This window comes from Oryctolagus cuniculus, chromosome 19 (genome assembly GCF_051225735.1).
Source record: "Oryctolagus cuniculus isolate XC-2025 breed Fujian yellow rabbit chromosome 19, ASM5122573v1, whole genome shotgun sequence".
NCBI lineage: Eukaryota > Metazoa > Chordata > Mammalia > Lagomorpha > Leporidae > Oryctolagus > Oryctolagus cuniculus.
The window spans coordinates 18,333,597-18,356,967 of record NC_142885.1 but is presented as its reverse complement, the minus strand read 5'-3'; positions in this window follow the sequence as shown (position 1 = coordinate 18,356,967).

Genomic DNA, 23,371 nt, shown 5'->3' with positions numbered 1-23,371 from the left:
GTGTGTAAGTGTTCCACTTTTCCCACATCCTCCTCCTCATTGTGACTCTCTGTCCTTTCGGTTTTAGCCAGTATATACGTGTGAGCTGATATCCCATTGTGGTTTGGACTTACATTTCCCTGATAGCTTGTGATGTTGAGCATTTTTTCCTATATTTGTTGGCCATCTGTGTATCTATGGGGAACTGTCTGTTGCGTTCCTTTGGCAATTTCATAACCTGATTGGTGGTTTTTTTGCTGTTTTTTTTAAGTTGCAAATATATTCTTTTCTTTCTTTCTATTTTTTTAAACTTTTATTTAGTAAATATAAATTTCCAAAGTACAGTTTATGGATTACAATGGCTTCCCCCCATAACTTCCCTCCCACTCGCACCTCTCCCATCTCCAGCTCCCTCTCCCATTCCATTCACATCAAGATTCATTTTCAATTATCTTTATATACAGAAGATCAATTTAGTATATATTGAGTAAATATTTCATCAGTTTGCACCTGCACAGAAACACAAAGTGTAAAATACTGTTTCAGTACTAGTTATAGCATTACTTCACGTAGGACAACACCTTAAGGACAGATCCCACATGAGGAGTAAGGACACAGTGACTCTTGTTCTTGACTTAACAATTTGGCACTCTTGTTTATGGTATCAATAATCTGCCTAGGCTCTAGTCATGAGTTACTGAGGCTATGGAAGCCTTTTGAGTTCGCCAACTTCGATCTTATTCCCACAGGGTCATAGTCAAAGTGGAAGTTCTCTCCTCCCTTCAGAGAAAGGTACCTCCTTCTTTGATGGCCCCGTTCCTTCCACTGGGATCTCACTCGCAGAGATCTTCCACTTAGGTCTTCTTTTTTTTTCTTACCCCAGAGTGTCTTGGCTTTCCATGCCTAAAATACTCTCATGGGGTCTTCAGCCAGATCTGACTGCCTTAAGGGCTGATTCTGAGGCCAGAGTGCCATTTAGGACATCTGCCATTTTATGAGTCTGCTGTGTATCCCGCTTCCCATGTTGGATTGTTCTCTCCCTTTTTGATTCTGTCAGTTAGTATTAGCAGACACTAATCTTGTTTTTGTGATCCCTGTGATTCTTGGACCTATCAGTGTGATCAGTTGTGAACTGAAATTGATCACTTGGACTAGTGAGATGGCATTGGTACATGCAATCTTGATGGGATTGAATTGGAATCCTCTGGCAGATTTCTAACTCCACCATTTGGGGCAAGTTCAAATGAGCATGTTTCAAAATGTACATCTCCTCCCTCTCTTATTCCCACTCTTATATTTAACAGGGATCACTTTTCAGTTAAAATTTAAACACCTAAGAATAATTGTGTGTTAATTACAGAGTTCAACCCAATAGTACTAGAACAAAATGTACTAAAAGGGATAAAGTATTAAATTGTACAGCAACAGTGATGACAAGGGCTGATCAAGTCACTGTTTTTCATTGTGTCCATTTCACTTCAACAAGTTTCCCCTTTGGTGCTCAGTTCGTTGTCACTGATCAGGGAAAACATATGATATTTTCCCTTTCAGACTGGATTAATTCAGTCAGCATGGTGTTTTCCAGATTCCTCCATTTTGTTGCAAATGACCTCATTTCATTATTTTTGATTGCTGTATAGTATTCTGTAGAGTGCATTTCCCATAATTTCTTTATCCAGTCTACTATTGATGGGCATTTGGGTGATTCCAGGTCTTAGCTATTGTGAATTGAGCTGCAATAAACATTAATGTGCAGACCGCTTTTTTGTTTGCCAATTTAATTTCCTTTGGGTAAATTCCAAGGTGTGGGATGGCTGGGATGAATGGTAGGGTTATGTTCAGGTTTCTGCTGAATCTCCAGACTGACTTCCATAGTGGCTTTACCAGTCTACATTCCCACCAACAGTGGGTTAGTGTCCCTTTTCCCCACATCCTCGCCAGCATCTGTTGGTAGATTTCTGAATGTGAGCCATTCTAATTGGGGTGAGGTGAAACTGCTTGTGATCTTGAATATTTTTTCATGTGCCTGTTGGCCATTTGGATTTCCTCTTTTGAAAAATGTCTATTGAGGTCCTTGGCCCATCTCTTAAGTGGATTGTTTGTTTTGATGTTGTGGAGTTTCTTGATTTCGTTGTAGATTCTGGTTATCAACCCTTTATCTGTTGAATAGTTTGCAAATATTTTCCCATTCCGTCCATTGCCTCTTCACTTTCCTTACTGTTTCTTTTGCAGTACAGAAACTTCTCAATTTGATGCAATCCCAAATGGTAATTTTGGCTTTGACTGCCTGTGCTTCCCGGGTCTTTTCCAGAAATTCTTTGCCTGTGCCAATATCTTGAAGGGTTTCTCCAATGTTCTCTAATAACTTGATGGTGTCAGGTCGTAGATTTAGGTCGTTAATCCACGTTGAGTGGATTTTTGTGTAAGGTGTAAGGTAGGGGTCTTGCTTCATGCTTCTGCATGTAGAGATCCAGTTTTCCCAGCACCATTTATTGAATAGACTGTCCTTGCTCCAGGAATTAGTTTTAGATCCTTGATCAAATATAAGTTGGCTGTAGATGTTTGGGTTGATTTCTGGTGTTTCAATTCTGTTCCATTGGTCTAGCCATCTGTTTCTGTACCAGTACCATGCTGTTTTGATTACAACTGCCCTGTAGTATGTCCTGAAATCTGGTATTGTGTTGCTTCCGACTTTGTTTTTGTTGTACAAGATTGCTTTAGCTATTCAAGGTCTCCTGAGTCTTCATATGAATTTCAGCACGATTTTTTCCAGATCTGAGAAGAAGGTCTTCGGTATCTTGATTGGTATTGCATTGAATCTATAAATTACTTTTGGGAGAATGGACGTTTTGATGATATTGATGCTTCCCATCCATGGGCATGGAAGATTTTTCCATTTCTCGGTATCCTCTTCTATTTCTTTCCTTAAGGTTTTGTAATTTTCATCGTAGAGATCTTTAACATCCTTGGTTAAGTTTATTCCAAGGTATTTGATTGTTTTTGTGGCTATTGTGAACGGGATTGATCTTAGCAGTTCTTTCTCAGCTGTGGCATTGCCTGTGCATACAAAGGCTGTTGATTTTTGTGCATTGATTTTATATCCTGCTACATGGCCAAATTCTTCTATGAGAACCAATAGTCTCTTAGTGGAGTTCTTTGGATCCCCTAAATAAAGAATCATATCATCTGCAAAGAGGGATAGTTTGATTTCTTCCTTCCCAATTTGTATCCCTTTAATTTCTTTTTCTTACCCAATAGCTCTGGCTAGAACTTCCAGAACTATGTTGAATAGCAGTGGTGAGAGTGGGCATCCCTGTCTGTTACCGGATCTCAGTGGAAGTGCTTCCAACTTTTCCCCATTCAATAGGATGCTGGCTGTGGGTTTTTCGTAAATTGCTTTGATTGTATTGATGAATGTTCCTTCTATACCCAGTTTGCTTAGAGTTTTCATCATGAAAGGGTGTTGTATTTTATCAAATGCTTTCTCGGCATCTATTGAGATAATCATATGGTTTTTCTTTTGCAGTGTGTTAATGTGGTGTATCACATTGATTGTTTTGCGCACATTAAACCATCCCTGCATACCAGGGATAAATCCCACTTGGTCTGGGTGGATGATCTTTCTGATGTGTTGTTGCATTCTATTGGCGAGAATTTTATTGAGGATTTTTGCATCTATGTTCATCAGGGATATTGGTCTGTAATTTTCTTTCAACGCTGCATCTTTTTCCGGCTTAGGAATTAAGGTGATGCTGGTTTCATAGAAAGAATTTGGGAGGATTCCCTCTTTTTCGATTGTTCTGAATAGTTTGAGTAGAATTGGAGTCAGTTCTTCTTTAAATGTCTGGGAGTATTCAGCAGTGAATCCATCTGGTCCTGGGCTTTTCTTGTTGGGAGGGCCTTTATTATTGTTCCAATTTCTGTCTCAGTTATTGGATTTTTAGGTTTTGTATGTCTTCCTGGTTCAATTTAGGTAGGTTGCATGTGTCCAGGAATCTATGTGTTTCTGATAGACTTCCCTGATCGCTGGCATGCAGGTCCTTGTAGTAATTTCTGATGGTTCTTTTTATTTCTGCGGTGTCTCTTGTTACATTTCCTTTTTCATCTCTGATTGTATTGATTTGGGTCATCTTTTTTTAGTTAGTTGGGACAGTGGGGTGTCAATTTTGTTTATTTTTTCAAAAAACCAGCTCCTCGTTTGGCTGATTTTTTGTAATGTTGTTTTGGATTCAATCCTATTGATTTCTTCTCTGATTTAATTATTTCTCTTCTCCTACTAGATTTGGGTCTGGTTTTCTGCAGTTTTTCTATATCCTTGAGATACAAGTCCAATTAAAAGACACTGAATGGCTAATGGGTTAAGGAACAAAACCCATCTATTTGCTGCTTACAAGAAACACATCTTTCCAACAAAGATCCATACAGACTGAAAGTGAAAGGATGGAAAAAGATATACCATGCCAACAGAAATGAAAAAAGAGCGGGCATAGCCATCTTAATATCGGACAACATAAACTTTACCACAAAAACTGTTGAGAGAGACAAAGAGGGACACTATATAATGATTAAGGGATCAATACAACAAGAAGATATAACAATTATCAAGGTATATGCATCTAACTACAGGGCACCAGTTTATCTAAAAGATTTTAACGGACTTAAAGGGAGACTTAGACCCCAATACAATAGTACTGGGGGACTTCAATACTCCATCTCAGAAATAGACAGATCAATAGGACAGAAGATCAACAAGGATACAGTAGATTTAAATGACACTATAGCCCAAATGGATCTAACAGATCTATACAGAACTTTCAATCCTACAGCTAAAGATTTTACATTCTTCTCAGCAGTACATGGAACCTTCTCTAGGATTGACCACATACTAGGCCATAAAGCAAGTCTCAGCAAATTCAAAAGAACTAGAATCATACCATGCAGCTTCTCAGACCATAAAGGAATGAAGTTGGAAATTAGCAACTCAGGAATCCCTAGAGCATACACAAACACATGGAGATTGAACAACATGCTCCTGAATGAACAATGGGTCATAGAAGAAATTAAAAGAGAAATCAAAAATTTTCTGGATGTAAATGAGGATAACAGCACAACATACCAAAACTTATGGGACACAGCAAAAGCAGTGTTAAGAGGCAAGTTTATAGCAATAGGTGCCTACATCAAGAAATTGGAAAGGCACTAAATAAATGAGCTTTCAGTGTATCTCAAGGATCTAGAAAACCTACAGCAAACCAGACCCAAATCTAGAAGGAGAAGAGAAATAATTAAAATCAGAGAAGAAATCACAACAGGATTGAATCAAAAAAAAAAATTACAAAAAATCAGCCAAACGAGGGGCTGTTTTTTTGAAAAAATAAACAAAATTGACGCCCCATTGGCCCAACTAACTAAAAAAAAAGAAGAGAAAGACCCAAATCAATAAAATCAGAGATGAAAAAGGAAACGTAACAACAGACACCAAAGAAATAAAAAGAATTATCAGAAATTACTACAAGGACTTGTATGCCAACAAACAGGGAAACAAATCTATCAGAAATGGATAGATTCCTGGACACATGCAACCTACCTAAATTGAACCAGGAAGACATTGAAAACCTAAATAGACCCATAACTGAAACAGAAATTGAAACAGTAATAAAGGCCCTCCCAACAAAGAAAAGCCCAGGACCAGATGGATTCACTGCTGAATTCTACCAGACATTTAAAGAAGAACTGACTCCAATTCTACTCAAACTATTCAGAACAATCGAAGAAGAGGGAGTCCTCCCAAATTCTTTCTATGAAACCAGCATCACCTTAATTCCTAAGCCGGAAAAAGATGCAGCGTTGAAAGAAAATTACAGACCAATATCCCTGATGAACATAGATGCAAAAATCCTCAATAAAATTCTCGCCAATAGAATGCAACAACACATCAGAAAGATCATCCGCCCAGACCAAGTGGGATTTATCCCTGGTATGCAGGGATGGTTTAATGTGCGCAAAACAATCAATGTGATACACCACATTAACAGACGGAAGAAGAAAAACCATATTATTATCTCAATAGATGCAGGGAAAGCATTTGATATAATAGAACACCCGTTCATGATGAAAACTCTAAGCAAACTGGGTATAGAAGGAACATTCCTCAATACAATCAAAGCAATCTATGAAAAACCCACAGCCAACATCCTATTGAATGGGGAAAAGTTGGAAGCACTTCCACTGAGATCCGGTAACAGACAAGGATGCCCACTCTCACCACTGCTATTCAACATAGTTCTGGAAGTTCTAGCCAGAGCTATTGGGTAAGAAAAAGAAATTAAAGGGATACAAATTGGGAAGGAAGAAATCAAACTATCCCTCTTTGCAGATGATATGATTCTTTATTTAGGGGACCCAAAGAACTCTACTAAGAGACTATTGGGACTCATAGAAGAGTTTGGCAAAGTAGCAGGGTATAAAATCAATGCACAAAAATCAACAGCCTTTGTATACACAGACAATGCCATGGCTGAGGAAGAACTTCTAAGATCAATCCCATTCAAAATAGCTACAAAAACAATCAAATACCTTGGAATAAACTTAACCAAGGATGTTAAGGATCTCTACGATGAAAATTACAAAACCTTAAAGAAAGAAATAGAAGAGGATACCAAGAAATGGAAAAATCTTCCATGCCCATGGATGGGAAGCATCAATATCATCAAAATATCCATTCTCCCAAAAGCAATTTATAGATTCAATGCAATACCAATCAAGATACCGAAGACCTTCTTCTCAGATCTGGAAAAAATCGTGCTGAAATTTATAAGGAGGCACAAGAGACCTCGAATAGCTAAAGCAATCTTGTACAACAAAAACAAAGTCGGAAGCAACACAATACCAGATTTCAGGACATACTACAGGGCAGTTGTAATCAAAACAGCATGGTACTGGTACAGAAACAGATGGCTAGACCAATGGAACAGAATTGAAACACCAGAAATCAACCCAAACATCTACAGCCAACTTATATTTGATCAAGGATCTAAAACCAATTCCTGGAGCAAGGACAGTCTATTCAATAAATAGTGCTGGGAAAACTGGATCTCCACATGCAGAAGCATGAAGCAAGACCCCTACCTTACACCTTACACAAAAATCCACTCAACGTGGATTAACGACCTAAATCTACGACCTGACACCATCAAGTTATTAGAGAACATTGGAGAAACCCTTCAAGATATTGGCACAGGCAAAGAATTTCTGGAAAAGACCCGGGAGGCACAGGCAGTCAAAGCCAAAATTAACTATTGGGATTGCATCAAATTGAGAAGTTTCTGTACTGCAAAAGAAACAGTCAGGAGAGTGAAGAGACAACCGACAGAATGGGAAAAAATATTTGCAAACTATTCAACAGATAAAGGGTTAATAACCAGAATCTACAACGAAATCAAGAAACTCCACAAAAACAAAACAAACAACCCATTTAAGAGATGGGCCAAGGACCTCAATAGACATTTTTCAAAAGAGGAAATCCAAATGGCCAACAGGCACATGAAAAAATGTTCAAGGTCACTAGCAATCAGGGAAATGCAAATCAAAACCACAATGAGGTTTCACCTCACCCCGGTTAGAATGGCTCACATGCAGAAATCTACCAACAACAGATGCTGGCGAGGATGTGGGGAAAAAGGGACACTAACCCACTGTTGGTGGGAATGCAAACTGGTCAAGCCACTATGGAAGTCAGTCTGGAGATTCCTCAGAAACCTGAATATAACCCTACCGTTCGACCCAGCCATCCCACTCCTTGGGATTTACCCAAAGGAATTTAAATTGGCAAACAAAAAAGCAGTCTGCAGCCTAATGTTTATTGCAGCACAATTCACAATAGCCAAGACCTGGAACCAACCTAAATGCCCATCAACGGTAGACTGGATAAAGAAATTATGGGGTATGTACTCTTTAGAATACTATACCGCAGTAAGAAACAACGAAATCCAGTCATTTGCAACAAAATGGAGGAATCTGGAACACATCATGCTGAGTGAAATAAGCCAGTCCCAAAGGGACAAATACCATATGTTCTCCCTGATCGGTGACAACTGACTGAACACCAAAAAGGAAACCTGTTGAAGTGAAATGGACACTATGAGAAACGGTGACCTGATCAGCATAGCCCTGACTGTTAATGAAGTACTTAATTCATTATCCCTCTTATTAGTTCTTTTTTTTTTGGTCTGTTCTACTTAATATGACTGGTTTTATTCTGTAATTAATACACAGTTATTCTTAAGTGTTGAAATTTAACTGAAATGTGATCCCTGTTAAACATAAGAGTGGGGATAAGAGAGGGAAGAGATGTTCAATTTGGGACATGCTCAAGCTCACTTGCCCCAAATGGTAGAGTTAGAAACATACCAGGGGACTCCAATTTAATCCCATCAAGGTGGCATGTACCAGTGCCATCTCACTATTCCAAGTGATCAATTTCAGTTCACACTTGTCATAATGAAAGGACTAAGAGTCAAAGGGAGCACATAAACACGTCTAGTACCTGCTAATACTAACCGATAGAATAAATAAAGGGGAGAGTGATCCAACATGGGAAGCGAGATACTCAGCAGACTCATAGAATGGCAGATGTCCTAAACAGCACTCTGGCCTCAGAATCAGCCCTAAAGGCATTCCGATCTGGCTGAAAAGCCCATGAGAGTATTTCAGGCATGGAAAGCCAAGACACAATGGCAAAAAAAACAAAAAACAAAACAAAACAAAACAAACAAACCTAAATGAAAGATCTCTGTGAGTGAGATCCCAGTGGAAAGAACAGGTCTTCAAAGAAGGAGGTACCTTTCTCTGAAGGGAGGAGAGAACCTCCACTTTGACTAGGACCTTGTCTAAACAAGATAAGAGTCGGAAAACTCAAGGGGCTTCCATAGCCTTGGAAACTCATGACTGGAGAATAGGGAGACTACTGATGCCATAGACAGGAGTGTCAATTGGTAAAGTCAACAACAGGAGTCACTGTGCACTTACTCCTCATGTAGGATCTCTGTCCTTAATGTGCTGTACATTGAGTCTTAATGCTATAACGAGTACTAAAACAGTATATTTCACTTTGTGTTTCTATGGGGGTGCAAACTGTTGAAATCTTTACTTAATGCATACTAAACTGATCTTCTGTTGAAGAAATTATCAATTCCCAACTTGACTCTCACTGGGATTAAACATGACAATAGGTCTGATCTGATTTCATCATCATTTAAAAAATCATCTATTATTTTTCACTTTATGTTTCTGTGTGGGAGCAAACTGTTGACGTCTTTACTTAATGTATGCTAATCTGATCTTCTGTATATAAAGAGAATTGAAAATGAATCCTCATGTGAGTGGAAGGGGAGAGGGAATGGGAAAGGGTAGGGTTGCGGGTGGGAGGGACGTTATGGGGGGGAAGCCATTGTAATCCATAAGCCGTACTTTGGAAATTTATATTCATTAAATAAAAGTTAAAAATAAAATCTAGCTCCTGAAGGAGAGTTAAGTCATGTGGAGTCTTAGTATCCCCCCAAACCAAGTGATCTACCTATAGGCATTTGTACTGTCTTCACAATTTTTAATTATTGGAAATCATTGCCTTAAGAATAAAGATGCTGAGTAATAATAATAATAAAAAAAACAACCAGCTCCTCATTTGGCTGATTTTTTGTAATGTTTTTTTTTTTTTTTTGGATTCAATCCTGTTGTGATTTCTTCTCTGATTTTAATTATTTCTCTTCTCCTACTAGATTTGGGTCTGGTTTGCTGCAGTTTTTCTATATCCTTGAGATACATTGAAAGCTCATTTATTTGGTGCCTTTCCAATTTCTTGATGTAGGCACCTATTGCTATAAACTTGCCTCTTAACACTGCTTTTGCTGTGTCCCATAAGTTTTGGTATGTTGTGCTCTTATCCTCATTTACTTCCAGAAAGTTTTTGATTTCTCTTTTGGTTTCTTCTGTGACCCATTGTTCATTCAGGAGCATGTTGTTCAATCTCCATGTGTTTGTGTATGCTCTAGGGATTCCTGAGTTGCTAATTTCCAACTTCATTCCTTTATGGTCTGAGAAGCTGCATGGTATGATTCTAGTTCTTTTGAATTTGCTAAGACTTGCTTTATGGCCTAGTATGTGGTCAATCCTAGAGAAGGTTCCATGTACTGCTGAGAAGAATGTAAATTATTTAAATGTAGAATGAAAAGTTCTGTATATATCTGTTAGATCTGTTTGGGCTATAGTGTTGTTTAAATCTACTGTCTCCTTGTTGATATTCTGTCCAGTTGATCTGTCTATTTCTGAGATGGAGTATTGAAGTCCCCCAGTACTATTGTATTGGAATCTAACTCTCCCTTTAAGTCCCTTAACATATCTTTTAAATAAACCAGTGCCCTGTAGTTAGGTGCATATACATTGATAATTGTTATAGCTTCCTGTTGAATTGATCCCTTAATCATTATATAGTGGCCCTCTTTGTCTCTCTTCACAGTTTTTGTGTTAAAGTTTATGTTGTCTGATATTAAGATGGCTACGCCCACTCTTTTTTCATTTCTGTTGGCATGGTATATCTTTTTCCAGCCTTTCACTTCGTCTGCATGCATCTTTGTTGGAAAGATGTGTTTCTTGTAAGCAGCAAATAGATGGGTTTTGTTCCTTAACCCATTCAGCCAATCTGTGTCTTTTAACTCTAGAGTTGAGGCCATTAACGTTCGATGTGACTATTGATTAGTAGTAAATTTGCCCTGCCATTTTCTCAAAGATATTTTCTAATATGTGCTTTGAACTTCCTCTGATCTTTTGCTGTGAGGTTTCCTTACTTTACCTTCTTTCATATTGATGCCCGTGTTTATATCTTTGTGTTTAACACATCTTTAAACATGTTTTGCAGTGCTGGACGAGTGGCGACATATTCTTTCAATTTCTGTTTGCTCTGAAAGGTCTTTACTTCACCTTGATCCACAAATGAGAGCTTTGCAGGATATAATATTCTGGGCTGGCAGTTTTTCTCTCTTAATATCTGGGCAATGTCTCACCATTCCCTCCTAGCCTGTAGGTGCTGTGAGTCTAATTGGAGATTAGATTTCTCTTCACTATCACACTTTCCTTTTCCACTAATTTCTGCATTTCATTTTGATTCCTCCTTAAGATTTCATTTTCATGAGAGAGATTTTCTATCCTGTCCAGAAAGGATTTCTGCAGTTCAAGAATTTGTTTTTGAAAAATTCTAAATGTTTTTATCATAAATTTTTTTGAAATCCGTATCCTGCATTTCTTCTATCTCATCATCTTCATAATCTTGGCTTGGGGTGTCTTGTTCATTTGGGGGCGTGATAATGTCTTCCTTGTTCTTGTTTCCTCGGTTTCTGCATTTGTTGCTTGGCATTGTGGAGATATTCTTTGGATTCTTCTTCCCTCGCTGTGGTGTTTTTTCTTGTTATATACTATGACTGTATTAAGTGGACTGTCTGCTTTTGATGGAGCCTTAGAGGCTTGAGATGGGTGTGGCCAGAGTGCTCTGTTTGGTTCTTCAGGGTTAAGGGTCTGCCACAGGTGACACACCCAGGTTAGGCATGGTACATCTCTCTCTCTCTGTCTCTCTCTCTCTTTCTTTTTTTTTTTTTTTTTGATTCAGAAGGGAAGAATTTCCGCACAGCTGAGCGGAATATTAGGCAGTCAGCTTCTGATCTCTGGCTCCTGTGGGTTCAACATTCATCTGCTCTTTCCCAAGGATGACACCAAGACTCTGTGGTACCCCGACTGTGGGCTCAAATTCCCTTGCAGTCTCCCACCAGGTTGCCAAGGTTACCAAATTGTAGCGTCTCTGGCGAGTACTCACATAAACTCTGAGTTCTCTCACCCACCATCTCTTTTTTCACAATCTCAGTTCATTAGCTCCATGCATTCACTAGGTCCTAACCTTCTGTTATTTCACCCCCCCAGAGTCAGGTTTTTCTGGTTGGCTGATGGCGGGCACTGCTTTAAGTATGTCCAAAATGACGCCTGCTCTTTGTCTTGCTTGCTTTTTAGAGGTGAGCGGAGAGAGAGAGACTTGTGTCCATACTGGTCCCCCCTTTTTTTTCCTCTCTCCTCTAGTTAGCCTGATGAACTTTCCCCCACAAGACTTCAAGCCCTTAATGAGAAACCACTACAGATTTTTTGGTTTGTTTGGGGGATTTATTTGTTTATTTGAAAGTCAGAGTATCAGAGAGGGAGGGAGAGACAGAGATGTTTCATCCACTGGCTATAAGAAGCCAGGAGCCGGGGGCCCCACGTTGTCTCCCCACAAGGGTGACAGAGGCCCAAACAATCGACCCACCCTCAACAGCCATTCCTCAGGCCTCTAAAAGGGTGCTGGATCAGAAGTGGAGCAGCCAGGGCAGGCACTGTTCCCCACAATGGATTCCAGCGCTGCTGGTGGCCCTACCCACTACACCACAACACTGGTATCTGGCCTCACTGTTTTTGACCATACTTGTAAGAACAGTCTTCTGAGAAGTGCACGGCTGCCCCATCTCAGTTGATTTTTTATAAATGATGAGAGATATGGATCTAATTCCATTCTTCTACACAAATACATCGAGCTTTGCCAGCACCGTTTGTTGAAGAGATTATCCTTACACCGATGAAAGGTCTGAACCCTTTTGTCAAAAATCAGGTGGCCATAAGTATTTAGATTAACTTTGGGATTCTCTGTTTCGCTCCATTGGTATGTATCAGTTTTTTTATTGCCAGGCACATGGTGTTTTAATTAGTACACTTTTTTAGTACGCTGTGAAGTCAGGTATTGTGATGTCTCCAGCTTGATTTTTATTTCATCAGGATCACCTTAGCGGTTCTGGATCTTCTGTGGTTCTGTATGAATTGGAGGGTTGTTTTTTCTAATTCTGTAAAGAATGTCATTGGTATTCTGTAGATTTCTTTCCATGAAATAGATATTTTAATGATACACATTCTGCCAATCCACAAATAAGGAATATCTTTCCTTTTTTTTGTGTGTCCTTGATTATTCTTTGGTCAGTGTTTGATAATTTTTATTGTAGAGCTCTTTCACTTATTTGATTAAATTTATTCCTAAATATACTGATTTTTGAACATTGCATTTGCTGTGTCCCATACATTTTGTTATGTTGTACTGTTATCTTCAATCATTTCCAGAAATTTCTTGATTTCCATTTTGATTTCTCCTACGACCCACCATTCATTCAGGAGCATGTTCCTCGGTCTCCATGTATTTGCATATGTTCTGGAGTTTCTTGAGTTGTTGATTTCCCGTTTCCTTGCATTTTGGTCATAGAAGATGGGTGAAATGATTTCAGTCATTGAGTTTACTAGGCTTGCTTCTGGCCTATCATATGTTGTGTCCTAGTGAATGTTCCAGGGACTGATGAGAAGAATGTGTATTCTGCTAGTGTGAGATGAAAAGTTCTGAGTTAGGACTTCAAACAGGGCAGCCTGTTCCCCAGGACACAGTGATGAGTGACTGCGTCATCTATAATTGTGACATAATGAAAGGGCTAGGAAACGACCAAGAGAAGACAGTTCAGGTGTTCTTGTAAGATACCGTTTTTTAGTTAAGAGATCCAAATTCCATGCATTTCATAAATGCAATTTAGATACACGGTGATAGTCCCAACCCTCCCTCCCTGTCTGTGGCACAACACATTGCACACTTGGTTGTCTGACTCCACGCAGCAGCCCCGGAACTGACCAGGCCAGGATGCTGGGTGGGTATCTGTCGTTCAGTAGCCGTGACCATGGGCAGTTTGGCAGAGCTGTGCACCATGTGGGAGTGGCTGGGTGTTAGCACGGGAGGTGTAGAGAGCTCCACACTGCCCTGAGCTTCTGGTGGGCTGGATTGGGAGCAACAATGCCCTTGGAGTGCTCCTGATCATGGTGAGCACAGGAAAGGCATGTCAGGCTGGGGCTCAGGCTGCAGCCCGTGGTTCTTCAAGGTAGTGTGGCCTCTTCCGCTGACACTGTGTATTCTTGGAGGAAGGGGCAGGTGTTAGTTGGATGGTGCTTGCATAGTAGGCCTTGGGGAGAAGTAGGTGATGTCTGTGGGAGTGGTGTCGAGGTTGAGGCCAGCTGGCAGTGTCATTGGCGGTAGTGTTACGGTAGGCTTGGAGAGTGCATGAGGGATTTGCTGCGTTTAAGCTTACGGACAGAGAGCTGCCCAGGGCCTGCCTCAAAGGATTTGGGAACCGGGGCTTCCCAGTGGCATTCTCCCCCGAAATCTGCAGGTTCAGAGGCAGTGGGGGTGGGCGGTGGCTCAGCTATGAGGAAACCCAGAAGCAGATGCTTGCCTCCCCTCCTGCCTCCCAGAGGACACGGATGTGAAATTAACCCAGAGTAGACTAGTGTTCTCTAGTAATTTGATGATACTGAGTTTTAGATTTCGTTCCTTGAAGTGTTTTTAGTTGCTTTTTTTTTTTTTTTTACAGGCAGAGTGGACAATGAGAGAGAGAGATAGAAAGGTCTTCCTTTTCCGTTGGTTCACCCTCCAATGGCCACTGCAGTCGGCGCATTGTGGCCAGCGCACCACACTGATCTGAAACCAGGAGCCAGGAGCCAGGTGCTTCTCCTGGTCTCCCATGTGAGTGCAGGGCCCAGGGATCCGGGCCATCCTCCACTGCACTCCTGGGCCACAGCAAAGAGCTGGCCTGGAAGAGGGGCAACCGGGACAGAATCCGGTGCCCCGACCGGGATTAGAAACCGGTGTGGTGCGCCGCAGGTAGACGATTAGCCTATTGAGCCACAGCGCCAGCCATTTAGTTGCTTTTTGTATAGGTGTAAGGTATGGGTCTTCTTTCAGAGTTCTGCATATCTGTGCAGTTTTCTCAGGACCATTTTTTGAAGAAACTGTCCCTTGCACCTGGGATTGATCTTCAGCTCCTTCTTGACAGATAGATTAGTTGTAGATATGTGTGTGTTATTTCAGATGTTTCTTTTCTGTTCCTTTGTTCTGTATGTCAGTTTTTTTACTATACCAAGCTGTTTTGATTGTAACTGTCCTGTTCTGTGTCTTGCAATCTGTTATTGCGATGCTTCGAGTTTTGTCAATGTTGTGTAAGGTTGCTTTCTCTATTCAGATGTTCTGTGTTTTCATATGAATTTTAGCATTGTTTTCTCTCCATCTGGGCAAAATGCTATTAGACCTGTGCTTAGGATCCCATTTTGTCTGTAAATTCCTTATGGTAGAATGGATATTTGCATTATTTTAATTTTGCCAGTGAATCAGTATGAATGATTTTTCCATTTTTGTGTGTCTTCTTCCATTTCTTTAATGTTTTGTAACTTTTTTGGCTGGTGCCGTGGATCACTAGGCTAATCCTCCGCCTAGCGGCACCAGCACACCAGGTTCTAGTCCCGGTCGGGGTGCCGGATTCTGTCCCGGTTACCCCTCTTCCAGGCCAGCTCTCTGCTGTGGCCAGGGAGTGCAGTGGAGGATGACCCAAGTGCTTGGGCCCTGCACCCCATGGGAGACCAGGAAAAAGCACCTGGCTCCTGGCTCCTGCCATCGGATCAACGCGGTGTGCCGGCCACAGCATGCCAGCTGTGGCGGCCATTGGAGGGTGAACCAACAGCAAAGGAAGACCTTTCTCTCTGTCTCTCTCTCTCTCTCACTGTCCACTCTGCCTGTCAAAAAAAAAAAACTTTTTTGCAGACATTTTCATGGATATGAAACTGGACACCGAGTTGACGCTGAATTTCAGCTGCTGGGTAATCTTCCATTTCTGGAACCTCCTTGGCTTCCTGGTAAAACCCAGCTGTGCCTTCACCCTGGAAAGGAGCAGCTGGTTAGTACATGTGGCTGTGTCCTGTTGATGGCAGCCCTTCGACCCAAAGGGGAGCGGAGGGAAGGGAAGGGAACCCTGTTCCTGCAGTTGGGCTGGCCAGGCTGAGAACAAGGTGGACTTCCAACCTTTGGGATGGAGGGTCAAGTCGGGGAGCCCTATATACATGTAGAGACAGAAATGTGGAGGCCTAGCATTCCTAGAATTGAGTGGGGGCCACAGAGACAGAGGTGAATAAGATGTTGGTGAATGAGTTCCCTGGTTCTTTGTAGTTTATTAAGGGCCATAGAGCATGCTAAGAAGGGAAGACTGGTTGTCCAGCTAGTGGGAGGGAGACCTGGAAGGAGAACTGCATGTGTTGACTCAGAGTACAAAACATAAGATGTATGGTTTTGGGAGACATGGTAGTAGTTGTTTGGGTTTTAGAGTTTCAAGCTAAGGACGATGGGATTGTAAGTACTTCATGCAGCGGCAGTAGAGGGTTAGATTCAATGGAAGAACCTAGGGCATGCAAGGTTTTGGGAGCTGAAAACAGGTTATTTCTGTATGTCACTATCCTATGATAGGGAATATGGAAGGATTGTATGGAGAAAGGCAGGCGACTTTTAGGAGAATTGTAATAGGGAGGAGCCGGTAGGTGTACATGTAGGTACTAGTGGAAGCCGGCGCCGAGGCTCACTATGCTAATCCTCTGCCTTGCGACTCCAGCACACCGGGTTCTAGTCCTGTTTGGGGTGCCAGATTCTGTCCTGGTTGCCCCTCTTCCAGGCCAGCTCTCTGCTGGGGCCTGGGAGTGCAGTGGAGGATGGCCCAAGTGCTTGGGCCCTGCACCTGTATGGGAGACCAGGAGTAGCACCTGGCTCCTGCCTCGGATGAGCGCGGTGCGCCGGCCACAGCACGCCAGCCACGGTGGCCATTGGAGGGTTAACCAACGGCAAAAGGAAGACATTTCTCTCTGTCTCTCTCTCTCACTGTCCACTCTGCCTGTCAAAAAAAAAAGAAAAGGAAAGGAAAAAAAGAACTAGTGGAGCATCAGAGTGTTAGACCCGGGACAGGGCCTGGGGAGCAACCTTAGGAAAAGTGAGGGAAAGGGTATCAGGAGGCAGGCTGAGGGAACTTGCAGGAGGGACCTGGGAATGTGTGCTGATTTAATCATGAAATTCGACCAAAGTCTACAGAGTACCAAGAGTTGGAAAGGATCTTATCTGAAATAAAATCAGGGTTAATAGGGGGCTTGGGTACATGGAGAACCTGATTTCGCCTGGGAATGAAGTTTGTGGCTTGTAGTCAGCTTATAGAAGTCAGAATTATAGCAGAGGACTTTTTCTTGGTAAATGTGTTTTTTTTTTCTTTTTTTTTTTGCTTTCAAAGGAGTGTCTGTGATGTACCCACATTTGTTCTAGCTATTTAAGGTATTGCAGAGAGCGTCATGAGGGTTTTTGAAAAAGTTTGTGGAAAGAGGGATTTGTAAGGTTGTTTCACTGTGTGAGAGTGCGCACGCGTGTGTGTGTGTGTATGTATAGTATTATGCTTACGCATTCATCTGATGAAAATGTCTTGTTTTCGCTGCCGTGAAGCATACTGCAATAAATATTGTGGTGTACGTATCTCTCTGATACAATATGTTCATGTGTTTTGGGTTATAGCCAATTGATGGGTTGCTCCATCATATGGCAAGTCTATTTCTGGTTTCTTAAAAATCTCCATACCATTTTCCACAGCAGCTGCACCAATTTACATTTCCACCACCAGTGTGTAAGTGTTCTTCTTGTCCCACATCTTCCTCCTCATTGTGACTCTCTGATCTTTGGGTTTTAGCCAGTATGTACGTGTGAGCTGATATCCCATTGTGGTTTGGATTTGCATTTCCCTCATAGGTTATGATGTTGAGCATTTCTTCCTGTATTTGTTGGACATCTGTATATCTATGGGGAACTTTCTGTTGAGTTCCTTTCGCCATTTCATATCTGGATTGGTTGTGTTTTTCTTGCTGCTATTTTTTTCTAAGTTGCAGATGTATTCTTGATATTAATCCTTTGTCAGATAGGTAGCTGACAGATATCTTCTGCTCATTCTGTTGTATGTCTCTTCCATCTGTGATGACTTCCTTTGCTGTGCAAAGCTTTTAATTTCATTTAATCCCATTTGTTTAGTTTTGATTTTTCTGCTGGTCTTTGAGGGTCTTTTGCAAGGGCCATTGCCTATTCCAGTGCCTTCGAGCTTTTCTTTGTATTACCTTCAAAAAGCTTCATAGTCTCGGGTTATAGATTTAGGTCTCTGATCCGTTTTGAGTTGATTTTCCTATTTTATGGGAGTTATGAATCTAATTTCGATGTTCTACACAGATACATCCATTTTTGCCAACAGCATTTGTTGAAGAGTTTTTCCTTACTCCAATGGATAGGTCTGAATCCTAAAAATCTGGTGTCGTACATATTTGGATTAATGTTGGAGCTCACCTTGTTTTCTTCCATTGGTCTGTGTGTCACTTTTTCTGCAAGTGCTTTGATATTTTGTTTAGTGTAGATTTGTAGAATACTTTGAATCAGATGTTGTGAGGCATCTAGGCTAATTTTGTTTTGTCTTTTTTCTCAGGAACACCTTATCTATTCTGGATCTTGTGTGATTTTGTATGAATTTTCAGTTTGTTTTATGTAATTCTGTAAAGAATGCCATCGGTGTTTGGATACAAATTTAATTGAATCTTTAGGTAGCTTTAGGTGGGTTAGAGATTTTAATTATACTGATTCTTCAAATCCACCAAAAGGGATATCTTTCCATTTTTTGTGTCCTTGGTGATTTCTTTCATCAGTGTATGGCGATTTTCATGATAGAGCTCTTTGGCTTCTTTGGTTACATTTAGTCTTAAACATTTGATTTCTGTTGTTATTATCTTTGGGATTTTTTTGATTGCTGTGTCAGTGAGTTCATCATTAAGGAATAAACACTGCTGCTTACACAGTATGCTTATTTGTAACCTGCGACTTCACTTAATTGTTTCACCAGTTCTAGCAGCGTGTTTGGTGGATTGTTTTCATTTTTTCTCATACCATAGCATGTCACCTGCAAGCATTTAGAATTTCAATTTCTCTTTTATAATCTAGGTGCTATTTCTTTCTTTCTACTCCTTTCTTTCTCTTGTGAAAATTTACAGTACTGCATTCTGTCAGAGTGGTAAAAGGGGACATCCTTGTGTTACATGTTTGACAAAAATGCTTTCACTTTTTGCCCATCCAGCATGCCATTGGCTTCGAATTGTCATACATAGCCTTTATGATTTTGATACCTATTCCTTTTATACCTACTTTGTGGCGTTTTTTTTTTTTCTTAATAATGAATGGGATTGAATCTTTTCAGGTTATTTTTCTGTATCTAATGAGATGATAATGTGTTTTTTTTAAAAAAAAAAGCTTTATTGCATTTTTGCAAGAATTACAGAGAGAGAAACATAGTGAGAACAGGTGAGCAAGAGAGAGAGTGAGAGAGACAGAGAGATGTTATAGGCTGCAGTGGTATGGTAGGCTTGGAGAGTGCAGGAGGGATTTGCTGCATTTAAGCTTATGGGACAGAGATGCCCAGGGCATCTACCCAGCAGCATTCTCCCCCCAAATCTGCAGGTTTGGAGGCACAGGGGGGGCAGCAGATCTATTGTGAGGAAGCCAAGAAGTGGATGTCTGCCTCCCCTGCTCCCTCCCACAGGGCAAGGATGTGAAACTAACCCAGAGTGGACGCTGAAGCTCAGCTGCCGGGTGTTCTTCCAGTTCTGGAGACTGCACAGCTTCCTGCTCAATGTCAGCTGGACCTTCTTCCGGGAGAGAAGCAACTGGTGAGCATATGTGGCCCCCTTAGTTGTGTCCATGTCCTGAGTGCACAAGGGGAAGGGAAGGGATAGCCCGTTCCCAGGGGTTGGGTGGCCGAGGCTGACATGATGTAGACTTCCACCCTGTGGCAGGGAGGGTCATGTGGGGTAGCCCCACAGGCATGGGGAGAAATGCAGGGGCCTGGTGGGCTTCAGTAGAGTGTGAGAGCATGGAAACAGCGGTGGGTAGTATGTTGGAGAATGAGTTCCCCGGGGCTCTGCAGAGCACTAGGGGCCAAAAAACATGGTAATAGGGGAATACTTGGGTATGCAGGAAATGGGAGGGAGACCTGGAGGAAAAGTGTGTGCTGTTGAGTCAGAGTACAAAACCCAAGAAGTCTGGTTTGGAGAGATGTGTTAATAAAAGTTTGGGTTTTAGATTTCGGGGCTAAGAATGATGGGATTGGAAGTAAATTGTGTGGTGTGATTGGATTGTCAGATGCCATGGAAGAACCTGGGGCATGCAATGTGTTGGGAGCTGAAATCAGGTAATTTCTGTATATCGCCATCCTGGATATAGACAGGGAAATGGAAGGATTGTATGGAGGAGGTCAGGTGACTTTCAGTAGAGTTGTAATAGGGAGGAGCTGGTAGGTCTACTAGTAGAACTGGTGGAGTCTCCAAGTGTTAGATCTGGGACAGACCTTAGGAAAAGTGAGGGTAAGAAAATGGTGAGGGGTATAGTGTGGTCTTTCTTAGGGACTGTGGTATGAGTGCACGGTTAATTAGGAAACTTCAACAAACGTCTCCGGAATACCAGGGATGGAGAGAGGCTTATGTGAGAGAAAACTGGATTGGTGTGTGCTTAGAAGACAAGAACCTGATCTAGCCTGGATTGAAATTTGTGGCTTGAGGTCAGCTTATAGAATCTGAATTTGGGCAGAGGACTCTCTCTTGGTAAAGGTGTATTTCTTTGTCTTTCAAAGATGTTTCTGTTATGGCCAGCATTTGTTCTAGTTATTTAATGTAATGCAGGGGCCAACATGAGGTACTTTGAAAAGTTTGTGGAAAGAAGTGGTTGTGAGTTTGCTTTCAAGACATTTTGATGAACTGCGTACAGCTTTGTCGTGGTGCATGTTTTCCATATCCTTCTAGGCAGCTCTGTGTGAAAGCTTCTGCTTTCATGGAGTGTTTGTTCCGATTGCTGTTTGGGGGCTGGGGATGACTTAGTCCTGCAGCACTTTACCAGGTAGGAGTTCTTGAAATATCTTCCCCTTATGTTGCAATGTATACTTTCTAGTACTTGCTATTCCTCATTTGATTTTTTCCATCTCTGATATTTCCTTTATTTTATGATCTGTCAAACCATGTCTTTTTGTTTTACACTGTCACATTGTTTAGGAATGCAAATTCTTCCTTATGTTTTACTTTATAGGATGTGTCATTCTTTACAATGCAGTGTTATTTTTGAGTCACACTTATTCTTAATTATATAGCCTTTATACTCTTATTTTTTAGGTTATTTCTACAGAAAGATTTGCAAGCTTACATTTTTATGAAAGTCAGGATTTTCCATGTACAGAATTTTATGAATGTGCAAATTTTATATATTTAATTTTCCTGAAATGTGAGTGCTTACCTGTTTTATATAAATTTCTATTAAAGATTGATGTTGTCTCCAGTGGATGTATTTGGTTTTTTATTTTTTTTATTTTTGACAGGCAGAGTGGACAGTGAGAGAGAGAGACAGAGAGAAAGGTCTTTCTTTTGCTGTTGGTTCACCCTCCTATGGCCGCTGCGGCTGGCGTGCTGCGGCCGGCGCGTCATGCTGCTCCAAAGGCAGGAGCCGGGTGCTTCTCCTGGTCTCCCATGAGGTGCAGGGCCCAAGGACTTGGGCCATCCTCCACTCACTCCTGGGCCATAGCAGAGAACTGGCCTGGAACAGGGGCAACTGGGACAGAATCTGGCCACCCAACCGGTACAAGAACCTGGTGTGCCGGCACCTCAAGGTGGAGGATTAGCCAATTGAATCACGGCGCCGGCTTGTATTTGTTTTTTTGTTTTTGTTTTTTTGTTTTGTTTTTTATTTTTTTTTATTTTTTTATTTTTTGACAGGCAGAGTGGACAGTGAGAGAGAGAGACAAAGAGAAAGGTCTTCCTTTGCCGTTGGTTCACCCTCCAATGGCCACCGCGGCCGGCGCGCTGTGGCCGGCGCACTGCGCTGATCCGATGGCAGGAGCCAGGAGCCAGGTGCTTTTCCTGGTCTCCCATGTGAGTGCAGGGCCCAAGCACCTGGGCCATCCTCCACTGCACTCCTGGGCCACAGCAGAGAGCTGGCCTGGAAGAGGGGCAACTGGGACAGAATCCGGCGCCCCAACCAGGACTAGAACCTGGTGTGCCGGTGCCGCTAGGCAGAGGATTAGCTAGTGAGCCGCGGCGCCGGCCTGTATTTGTTTTGTAGGCTAAAATAATTCTTGGGTATATTTTATAGAATAATTCTAAGAATAAACGACATTCCTTTTTTTTTTTTTTGACAGAGTGGACAGTGAGAGAGAGAGAGAGAGAGAGAGACAGAGAGAAAGGTCTTCCTTTGCCTGGTTCACCCTCCAGAGGCCGCCGCAGCCAGTGCACTGCGGCTGGCACATTGCGCTGATCCGAAGGTAGGAGCCAGGTGCTTCTCCTGGTCTCCCATGGGTTGCAAGGTCCAAGCACTTGGGCCATCCTCCACTGCACTCCTGGGCCATAGCAGAGAGCTGGCCTGGAAGAGGGGCAACTGGGACAGAATCTGGCACCCCGACCAGGACTAGAACCCAGTGTGCGGGTGCCCCTAGGCGGAGGATTAGCCTGTTGAACCACGACGCCGGCTGACATTCCCTTTTCTGCTCTGCTTTCAAAACTGTCTTTCCCAGTGTACCTCTTCCTTTCTTTCTCCCTTTGTTCCTCCCTTCCTTACTTCCTTCCTTTCATCCATTTTTGGATGGTTTTTATATTTGCATTTTAGTAAAAGGCTAAGTGCTTTACCAAATAAGAAGTTCAGTAACCAAAAAGTAGGGTTGAGGCAATATTTGGCATCCCATACAGGTGCTGGTTCAAATCTCATTTACTCCACTTCTTTTTTTTCAAGATCCATTTATTTTTTTCAAAGACAGTGTTGTAAAGAGGCAGAGGTAGAGAGAGCGAGTAAGAGGTCTTCCATCCACTGGGTCACTCCCTGGAAGGCCACAGCTACCGGAGGTGCACTGATCCAAAGTCAGGGGCCAGGAGCTTGCTCAGGGTCTTCCTACACAGTTGTAGGGGCCCAAGGACTTGGGCCATCTTCTACTGTTTTCCCAGGCTATAGCAGAGAGATGGATCAGAAGTTGAAAAGCTTGGACTTGAACTGGCACCCATATGGGATGCCGGCACTGCAGGAGGTGGCCTTACTCATTATGCCACAGCACGGGTCTCTACTCCATTTCTGATCCAGCTCCATGCTAAAGCACCAGAGCATCAGAGGACAGCCCAAGTGCTTGTGACTTAGGAGCCATGTGGGACACCTGGAAAAAGCTCCTGGCTCCTGTCATCATCTTGGTGCAGTCCTGGCTGTTTTGGCCATTTGAGAAGTGAACCAGCAGATGGAAGATCTCTCCCTCTTTCTCTCTCTCTGTATGTAACAGTGTCTTTGTAATAAACAAAGTAAATCTCATAAAATTAAGGGAAGAACAGAAACCCTAGTTTATAGGGAATATAAGCAACAAGTATAATCAGTGGAATGGAAAAATGACCATTTTTCCCA